Below are 10,369 nucleotides of genomic sequence, written 5' to 3'. Positions count from 1 at the left end.
AACAGCAACATTTATTTGACCTGCAATAAAGTAAATGCACTAATCCATGCAATGACTCATCAGATATGTTATACATACTGTTTGTTTCCTAGGTTAATATTTTTAAAGCATCAATCGCCTTCCAAAGCCATTACAGTATGAGTTTAACTCCTATAACATTAATATACTGCCCACTGAGCATGTCCTCCACTTTTTAGTGTTCAAAATCCTGATTTTCTTAATCTGCATCATTTGAGGCTACTATGGTAACCTAAGTGAAATGTGCACAACCAAAGTTAGCCAGGCCCGCTGATGGTAAAACATGTGTAGAAGAATGGTGCTCAAAAATACAGGGACCTATATCCTTATAATAAAAGGAGAATGAGGCACACACTGGGTAATTTCCAATATAAAGTACTAAACCAATAATGGGGCTCTAATCCACCCTGAAGGTGGGGGTAGGTGCACGGAGACACCCCCCCCCCCCTACCTCATTGGGCTGGCCCCAGGTAAATGTACTCACGACTCAGTATCCCCAGTAGCTCTCTCCACAAGCGTGCAGCTGCGTCAGGTCAGGAGAATCCAATTGCAGTGTGCGTGCAGCGCACAGCAAAGAATAATAAGGAGCAGGTCAGGCAAAAAATATTTCTTTAATGTGAGGCCATAAAATAGAGGGTTGCAACCCTTCTACGCGTTTCGTGCGATACGTGCACTTTATCAAGAAGTGCCATACACAATACATGGAACATTTAAATAGCAGCTGTCTGCCGATTTGGCGCCAAAATCCATGACGTCATAAAATCTCGTAACCAATGAACATTGTCCTGCAACGCAAGCGCAATGCAAACAAGCCCCAGAGAGAGCCCCACCACGAGACACAGCCAATCAGCGCCCAGAGGAGTGACACGCACCCCATGGTCAATGAAGAGCTAAACCTCGCAAGATGCGGCTCATCTAAGTCTCGTCAGCCCGCGCATGCGCACAATGACAAGCCATCATCTATTCGCTACTCTCTCTCTGTCTGATCATTCACCATGAGTGAGTAAATAGAAATACCTTAATCCCCGCGCCTGACAATATAAAGGCACAGTCAATGTGTAAACACAAGAATACTTCCCATACTTCCCAAGACGAGTGAAACAAGGCACATAAACATACATACATATTAAAGAAAAAATATACAAAGAGAGAACTGATATTCTACAATCAGCCAAACCCAGCCATTTACAAAAATAGTGTACACTAATTATGTAGTGACAAGAAAATATATATAGATATATAAATTGTTTATATTAAAAAACAGTATACAGGCATACCCCGCTTTAAGTACACTCACTTTAAGTACACTCGCGAGTAAGTACATATCACCCTATAGGCAAACGGCAGCTCACGCATGCGCCTGTCATCACGTCCTGAACAGCAATACCTGTACCGAAGTTGTGCGCAAGCAGGGAGACTATAGAGCCTGTTACAAATGCGTTATTTACATCAGTTATGCACGTATATAACGATTGCAGTACAGTACATGTATCGATAAGTGGGGAAAAGGTAGTGCTTCACTTTAAGTACATTTTCACTTTACATACATGCTCCGGTCCCATTGCGTACGTTAATGCGGGGTATGCCTGTATTCCTATACCTGTATTAAAAACACATGTGCAACCCTTCCGCTGATGGTAAAAATATGAATTTATTGAAACATCACAAAAAAGGAGGTCAAAGACCCTCCTACGCTTTTCGCGCTTTATGGGCGCTTTATTAAGGAGTATCAGCGACATTAAGTGGAGAAGGTAATCCATTTGGGTCACATTAGATGTGACCTCCCTCTACTCAATTATCAAACATGATCATGGATTGACAGCGGCCCGTCATTTTTTGGCAAATACAGATAGTCCTTTGCTGAATACCACTTTTATAATGGATGCCATTTCATTCTTACTCACTCAGAATTATTTTTTATTTGATCACAAATTTAATTTGCCAACATGGGGCAAAGCAATGGGTACTAGCTTTGCCCCCTCTTATGCAAATTTATTTATGGGGTGGTGGGAAACACAATTTATTTTTGGCAGCGCAAATATATTTAGAAAGCACCTCACTTTTAAAAAAAGGGTTATTGGTGATTTGATTTTGATTTGGGAAGGTGATTTAGCCACAATTCACTCTTTTTTCAATTATATTAACCACAACGATTATAATCTAAAATGTACATTATAATTACAATCACCATCACATAGACAATCTGGACCTCCTTCTTTATGTAAACATAAACAAAAACATTCAAACAAGTTTACAGAAAACCGAATTCGGGAAATGTTTTTCTTAGGGCGGACAGCTGTCATCCCCAGGCCATCATAAAGGGCACACCGAAGGGTCAATTCCTCAGACTGAGGAGGAATTGTTCCACTCAGGACGATTTCATCCGACAGTCTGAGGAATTGAGTACACACTTCCTACAAAGGGGCTATAATCCACCTGATATATCATTGCCTTTTGAAGAAGCTTTAGTCTTAGATAGACAATCTCTGTTTGGTTATAAGGGACAGACGTCCAGGAAAGGATTAGGATTTAATGGTAAAAGTGACAAAGTTAGGCCTGGGGACATGGACACTGTGACTAGGGAGGATGTACCGATATATATTTCTCAGTACAATAGATGTAGCAATCAAATAAAACATATTGTCTATAAACATTGGAATTTATTACGCTTGGACCCAAACTTAAAGATATATGTTGAGTTAGGCACTATATTTGTCTATAGACGAGCAAAAACAGTCGCCTCCTATCACCAAACTATATCTGCACCCCTACAATGGGAGTCCCGGGTTATAATACGAAGGGATCCTTCAAATATGGAGGCTGCAGAGTATGTCAGAGTATGTACAGTATGAAACCTGCTTCTTATTTTAATAATAATAATAGCTTGTTCTTGTATAGCGCTGCTAGTTTTACGTAGTGCTTTACAGAGACATTTTGCAGGCACAGGTCCCTGCCCCGTGGAGCTTAACATCTGTTTTTGGTGCCTGAGGCACAGGGAGATAAAGTGACTTGCCCAAGGTCACAAGGAGCTGACACCAGGAATTGAACCAGGTTCCCCTGCTTCAAACTCAGTGCTAATCAGTGTTTTTACTCACTGAGCCACTCCTTTTCCCTATTCTTATTTTCTTTCATTAACACCTTATAGGAAATATCAAATAAAAAGTTTCATAAACAGCGACACACAATATGTAATTTATGTCTTGACATGTGGATGTGGGAAACGGTATGTGGACAGAACCACAAGAGCGTTAAAAATGAAAATCTCGGGGACGCGCGTGTGACGTCACAGCTCATGCACATCTGCGGAAGAGCTCCATGCATGCCGCTGCATATTTTTAACTAGAGCCTCCGATCGGCATCACGTAGCGCGGCTACAATAGAGAGGCTAGGATGGGGGAATCACCCGACATGCCTTTCCGCAAAGACAAGAAAGTGAGCGCCACAGATTTTTCCCGTTTCGGGCATAAACAGCCGCGACTCCAGGGGAACAAAACCAAGATGGCAGAACAGAGGGCGGAAGGGAGCGCACTTCACTGAGCCCTGACAAGGAGCAGGGTGAAGAAGAAAGACACAGCAATCACAAGGAAAGATTTAAAGGAGATGCTTTAGGTCATGCAGTCCATGTTCCAGTCTGCTTTGGATGAAGCAGTGCAGGAGTTTAAGTCTGAAATCATTGCCCTGTCTAAAAAGAACCACAGATCTGGAAGGTAAAATGGACGCCTCCTTACAAAAGCGAAGGCAAAATTTGCATATCCGCCACATCCCAGAGTCAGTGTCTGCGGAGGCACTGCAGCCTTATCTGAAAATGCTGTTTATCTCAATTGACCCCCAACTAGAAGACAGTGAACTGTTAATTGACAGAGCTCACCGAGCGCTGGGTCCGAGATTTGAGGACCCTAGAAGAAGCCGGGATGTGGTGCTGCAGCTTCATCAATACGCGAACAAAGACAAGATAATAAAAGGGAGCAGAAACAGGGGCTCAATTGACTTTGAAAACTCCCCCATCCACATCTTCCAGGATTTGTCAAGGATGACCATAGACAGGCGAAGAGGATTACGACGAGTAACAGTGATTTTACAGGAAAAAGGAATTCGCTGTCGGTGGGCCTTTCCTTGCAAGCGTGAGGAGTGGAGTCGATTTTTATGTTCATTTTTATTGATTATTAAATGTATCTTTTTTTACCTTACTTTCTTGACTATTTCCTACCTCCTGAGGAACTTCCCATTCCTTTAATATTAGATTATTTTTCTCTCTATACCTACAGTATTACACTATGTTTGCTATATTTTTCTCTTTCCATGTGCCGAATTCCATCTTGATCCCCAAATCAGCATTGGACTAATTTGGATTAATAACCAAAGGATAAGATTGACTCATTTGACACTTTGTAATCACGTTAAGTATAGCTACACACTAGGTGCCACACAGTAACACCTTTTTTTCCAAAGAAATTTAGAGTGTTAATCAAAGAGTTTGGTCTCTTCAACGCCTGGCGCCACTCACATAAAGGTCAGAGAGATTATTCTTTTTACTCAATCCCACACGACTCCTACTCTAGAATTGATAATATATTTGTAACCCCAAATATTCTGGAGGTTCTGGTTCAGTCACATAGAGACTATCATGTGGTCGGATCACGCTCCAGTGGTGATCTTGTTCAAACATTCCACTGGAGAATGAATTACTCACTATTAAATTACACGGAAATTAGCACACAAATTGGAGACTCACTCAAAAATTATTTTCAGATTAATGATGGGTCGGTAGAATCGACAGCAATACTATGGGAGGCGCATAATGCCACGATTAGAGGACAGCTTATCTCAATTGGATCCTATAGAAAGAGAATAAGAATGTAAAAACAAAAATATTTAACGGGTAAAATTGTAACGTTTGAAACTTCACATAAAAAAAACCTGTCGAAGAAAATCTACAAAATACTAAGCCAGGCAAGGGAGGATCTTAAGAGATTGCAATTGGAGGATGTAGAGAAGGCCCTTAAATGGACCAAGCAGACATGCTATGATAAGGGAGATAAGGCAGACCGTTTATTGTCAAAATAAACTCAGAGGGATCAGGGCGAGGACTTTGGTCCCCGCTATTAGGATAAAAGGAGTAGTAGTTTCATACAATCCCTCAAAGATTGTAGAGGAATTGGCTACATTTTTGGCGGATCTCTATGATCTAGACAATTCAACCCCGCATGCTAAAATCCTGACTCGGCCCATATCGAGAATCCTTTGAGATATTGTAATCTCCTAAAATTGACAGAGGAGGATCATATAATTTTAAATGCAAAAATATCTCAGGTCAAGCTTGGGAGGGCGGTTAGTTCTTTGAAGCCCTCAAAGGCACCTGGTCCAGATGGTTTTCAAATCTGTATTATAAAAATTTTATAGGAATTCTAGGGCCTTGTCTGCTGGATTTATTCAATGATTTTCTCAGCAGAAAACAAATCCCCCCTCAGATGACGAAGGCCAATATAGTGGTGATCCCTACAGAGGGAAAGGATCCTTTATGTTGTGGTAGCTAGAGGCCAACCTCACTTCTTAATACGGATCTGAAAATCTATAGTACAATTTTGGCTAAGTTGAATCCAATACTTCCTAGATTAATACATTATGATCAGGTGGGATCCGTATGTGAACGCCAGGCGTCAGATAATACAAGGAAAATTATTAATGTCATTGACCAGATACATAAGTCTAAATTGAAAGCTGTGTTGCTGGGTCTGGATGCGGAAAAGGCATTTGATAGGATAAGGTGGGACTTTCTGGACAAGACACTAGAGTCATTTAGATTCTCCGGGTTTTTTTTGCAGGGGGTACGGGCCCTCTATCAGTCACCGACAGCCACTTTGAAGATTCCAGGGGGGAGGGGAATCTTATAACAATTAAAAATGGTACGAGACAGGGTTGCCCCCTATCTCCTCTTCTTTTTGCCTTAACAATTGAGCCTCTCGTCGCTACTATAAGAGCTTCCCCAAATATACAAGGGATCAAAATAAAAGATGAGTATTATAAAATGTCATTATTTTCAGATGATATCATCCTTACTATAGCTAATCCATTGACACCCCTCCTGAATTTACAATCTTCTCTTCAGAGGTTTGGTGAACTGTCTGGGTATAAAGTTAATATGGGAAAGTCGGAAGATTTAAATTTGACACTAACTGAAAAGGAGGTCGAGGTTTTTAAACAGCATTTTGATTATAAAAGGAAAAAAAACCACCTGAAATATTTGGGGATATATCTCCCTAGAGACTATAACTCATTATATAAATATAATTACCCTGACATTTTCTCAAAGATAAAAAAAAGATTTGCAAGCCTGAAATTCTCACTGTATTTAATGTTAGGGCGTTTTACTGCGGTAAAGATGAATATTCTCCCTAGACTTTAATATTATTGTCAGACATTACGAATATCTGTCCCATATATAATTATAAAAGGTATTCAAAATCGAATTATGCAATTTATTTGGAAGTATAAACGACTGTCATGGTAACTTATGACAAGATATAATTTACACCAAAAATACCTGGGTTGAACTGAACACGACTAGATATGATAAAATATCATTTATTCCTTGAAAAAGGTGAATACACGAGATATACAAATAACAGACAAAATATAGACACTTACTTAAGATGGAATGATGAAACAGTCAAATCTGGACTGGCAGTTCAAACAGCAATCTTGAAAATCACAAAGACAATAGCCATAGGCTGAGCCTTGTTTATATACAATTATTTCCCATTGAACACAACCTAAACCCAGCCCCTCTCATAAATCAGAGGTGAGGTTGACAGTCTTCCCCAGAGTAAAACTCCTCCCACCCAAGGACGTTTAAAAACTGCTTTTCCTATCTAAATAACTTCATAACTTCAGTTCAGTAGTACTTACTGGCACGTGAGACATATTAATACATTCCGGCACGCATGACGCTCCCAATAAGACTAAATATTACCGTGTAATATTAAAATTAAGAGAGATATTAATCTGTCTCTTAGTACCTGCTAGGCATCATGTGTCTGTAATCATTATGTGCAAATCGGTCCCACGAATACACACATCTAGCTTTTAGCACGTTCAGCCGACGACATATCATAATATTCTTATATTTAATAAGGTCACTCATTCTGATATCTCCTTGTGTAACCGCACCCCTGGCCCCCATAACCCCTTGTCAAGAAATCCTTTGAAGCTGGGCCTCGTGTGTAGAGAACATTTGTCACAGGCGCTATATTTCACACCCAATGCTCCAGACCTGGGTCCTAGCTGTCTCTACCAGCAATATACCCTTGGTCTGCCAATTAGGTATTAACATACTGTACACTAAACCCCCTCTGTACTTTTCACACCCAACTTCAAGCAAGCCTGTTGAAGCCCAGATATTTCTGAAAAGACACCACACATATTTGTATTTTCCTAAACTGTAGCTCATTAACCCCTTAAGCTTCCCACATCAATCCCAGTGTATGCATTGGTGCAAACACTGGAACAGAAACAATACATTTTTACAGGGGAATATACATTAGGATGCTGAAGCAATGTAAAAACACATTACTGGACCACAGTCCAGTTAACCCCTTGCTTCCCAGGTGAGAGCAGGGGGTGGCCAAATGGGGTGTAACCCCTTTTAATCCCGGGCCAAACCCCCTCTCCCTTGACAACGACCGAGAATAGCCAGATCAATTATGTTAGCTGCTAAAGAAGGAGGTGGTCTGGCAGTCCCAAATATTTTAAAATACTATATAGCCTCCCATATGAAACAAATGGTATACTGGCATTCCCCGAGAGGGGTTTATGCCTGGGTGGAATTAGAAGCTCGCTCAAAAACCTGATTGGGTTGCCCTCTTTACTATGGTAGAGCTCTGGGACTGGATTTGGGAGAAAATCGGAGCCGGCAGCAATCGGGTTTACTTTGAAACTTTGGCAGATATCCATAAAGAAATATAAGGTTATGTCGACTCCATCTAGACTTGCACCCCTGTTTGGTAACCCAGGGTTTCTCCCCGGTTTTCGGGGACAGAGTTTTGAAATTTGGAGACAAAGAGGGATTCTGGAGGCGGGAGATTGAATAGAAAAAGACAAGCTAATGTTATTTGAGGAGCTGATGAGAAAGTACGGTCTCCCCCAAACTGAGCTGTTTAGGTATATGCAGGTTCGTCATTTTATGTGTCTGGGTTATTATGGGGAGGAATTTTCTAACTACACCCAATTTGAAGCTCGATGTAAAACAAAAAAAATATCAAAGGGGGTTGATATCATCTCTATACCAGGGCTTAGTCCCAAAACAGGATACCCTGGCTCACAAATATATGGGCCAGTGGGTCCAGGATTTTCAGACTGAAATAACGAGGGAGTACTGGGAAGATATCTGGGAAAATGCAGTTAAAACCTCTATTTGTACAGTAACAAAAAATAATATTTATAACATTTTGTTACATTGGTATTACACCCCCAAAAGATTAAAACAGATGTTCCCGGGGTCCTCGGATAGATGTTGGAGGGGATGTGGACAACTAGGAAACCTGGCACATATTTGGTGGTACTGTACAGTAATGCAGACATATTGGAGAACAGTTCTGAAGTTAATAAAAGATGTTACGGATATTGAGATTCCGCTAGATCCAATTTGAATTATTTTGGCTAAACCCATGGATGATTTGACCCACTATACATTTAAATTGATCCTGCATATTCTAACGGCGGATAGATGCGCAGCAGCGTGGAAAAAACCCACTCCCGCCATCCAGAAGAGAGGTTATTAATGGCGAAACTTACCCCGTTTCCGAATCATACTACTGAGAAGTATGCAAGGGTTTGGCATCCCTGGGACCCCGGATAGGGGGATGCCCCCGGAGGAAGATATGTTTGGGAGTGTTTTGGGCAGAATGTGTTGTCTTTAAGATATTGTATAATATTTGATGCTTGTAAAGGATTTTGATACAAAATGGTTGTTCCCCTCCCCCTATTTTGTATCCTTTCCCCTTCCATTTATGTCCAAAACTTTTTGGGGATTTCGTAACACCTTAGACTAAATAAGAAAAAAGATCTTTCCCATCCAGTGTCAAAGCATTTCACTGATTGTAGTCAGGGTGGTGTAGGCAATTTTACCTTTTTGGGGTATTTTATGGAGAAAGTAATTCTGAGGGAACAAGGAGGAGACAAATTAAATCTCTTGGACCGCAGGAAGGCTCATTGGATATTTATGTTAAAGACCCGCTCCCCTGCGGTCTCAATGTTGAATGGAATTTAGGCCATTTTTAAAAGAAATGGTTATGATCTTTCTATTGTTATTATTTTAGTCTTGAAACTGTGGAACTATTTAATTTGAAGATTTTCGACATATCACTCTTGCGCTTAAGAATTTTTCCATTCATAATGATTTTCAACTACAGGTATATAGATTTTGAATGGAGTTGATGTTCATTATTCATTATCTATTGGATTGCATTATATATATATATATACTAGCTGAGAGACCCGGCGTTGCCCGTGAGTTAAATTTCCCGCTAGGAGGAGGGGGAGAGCGGACGGGGGGAGGCCGGGGGGGAGAGCGGAGGGGGGGGGAGCGGAGGGGGGGGGGAGAGCGGAGGGGAGGAAGGGGGGGGAGAGCGGAGGGGAGGAGGGGGGGAGAGCGGAGGGGAGGAGTTGGGGGGGAGAGCGGAGGGGAGGAGGAGGGGGGGGAGAGCAGACGGGAGGAGGAGGGGGGGGAGAGCAGACGGGAGGAGGAGGGGGGGGAGAGCAGACGGGAGGAGGAGGGGGGGGAGAGCAGACGGGAGGAGGAGGGGGGGGAGAGCAGACGGGAGGAGGAGGGGGGGAGAGCAGACGGGAGGAGGAGGGGGGAGAGCAGACGGGAGGAGGAGGGGGGGGGAGGAGGGAGGAGGGGGGGAGGAGGGGGGGAGAGTGAGGGGGGGGAGAGGGAGGGGGGGGAGAGCGGAGGGGGGGAGAGGAGGGAGGGGAGGAGGAGGGAGGAGAGGAGGAGGGGAGGGGAGGAGGAGGGGGGGAGAGCGGAGGGGAGGGGGAGGATTAGGGGGAGGAGAGCGGAGGGGAGGGGGAGGAGGAGGGGGGGGAGAGCGGAGGGGAGAGCGGAGGGGGGGAGAGCAGAGGGGGGAGAGCGGAGGGGAGGAGGGGAGGGGGGGGGGAGAGTGGAGGGGAGGAGGGGGGGAGCGGAGGGGAGGAGGGGGGGAAGAGCGGAGGGGAGGAGGGGGGGGGGAGAGCGGAGGGGAGGAGGGGGGGGGGAGAGTGGAGGGGAGGAGGGGGGGGAAAGCGGAGGGGAGGAGGGGGGGAGAGCGGAGGGGAGGAGGGGGGGAGAGCAGACGGGAGGAGGAGGGGGGGGAGA

This window comes from Ascaphus truei, chromosome 2 (genome assembly GCF_040206685.1).
Source record: "Ascaphus truei isolate aAscTru1 chromosome 2, aAscTru1.hap1, whole genome shotgun sequence".
Classification (NCBI taxonomy): domain Eukaryota; kingdom Metazoa; phylum Chordata; class Amphibia; order Anura; family Ascaphidae; genus Ascaphus; species Ascaphus truei.
The sequence above is the reverse complement of the archived record's forward strand: the minus strand, read 5'-3'. Positions refer to the sequence as shown.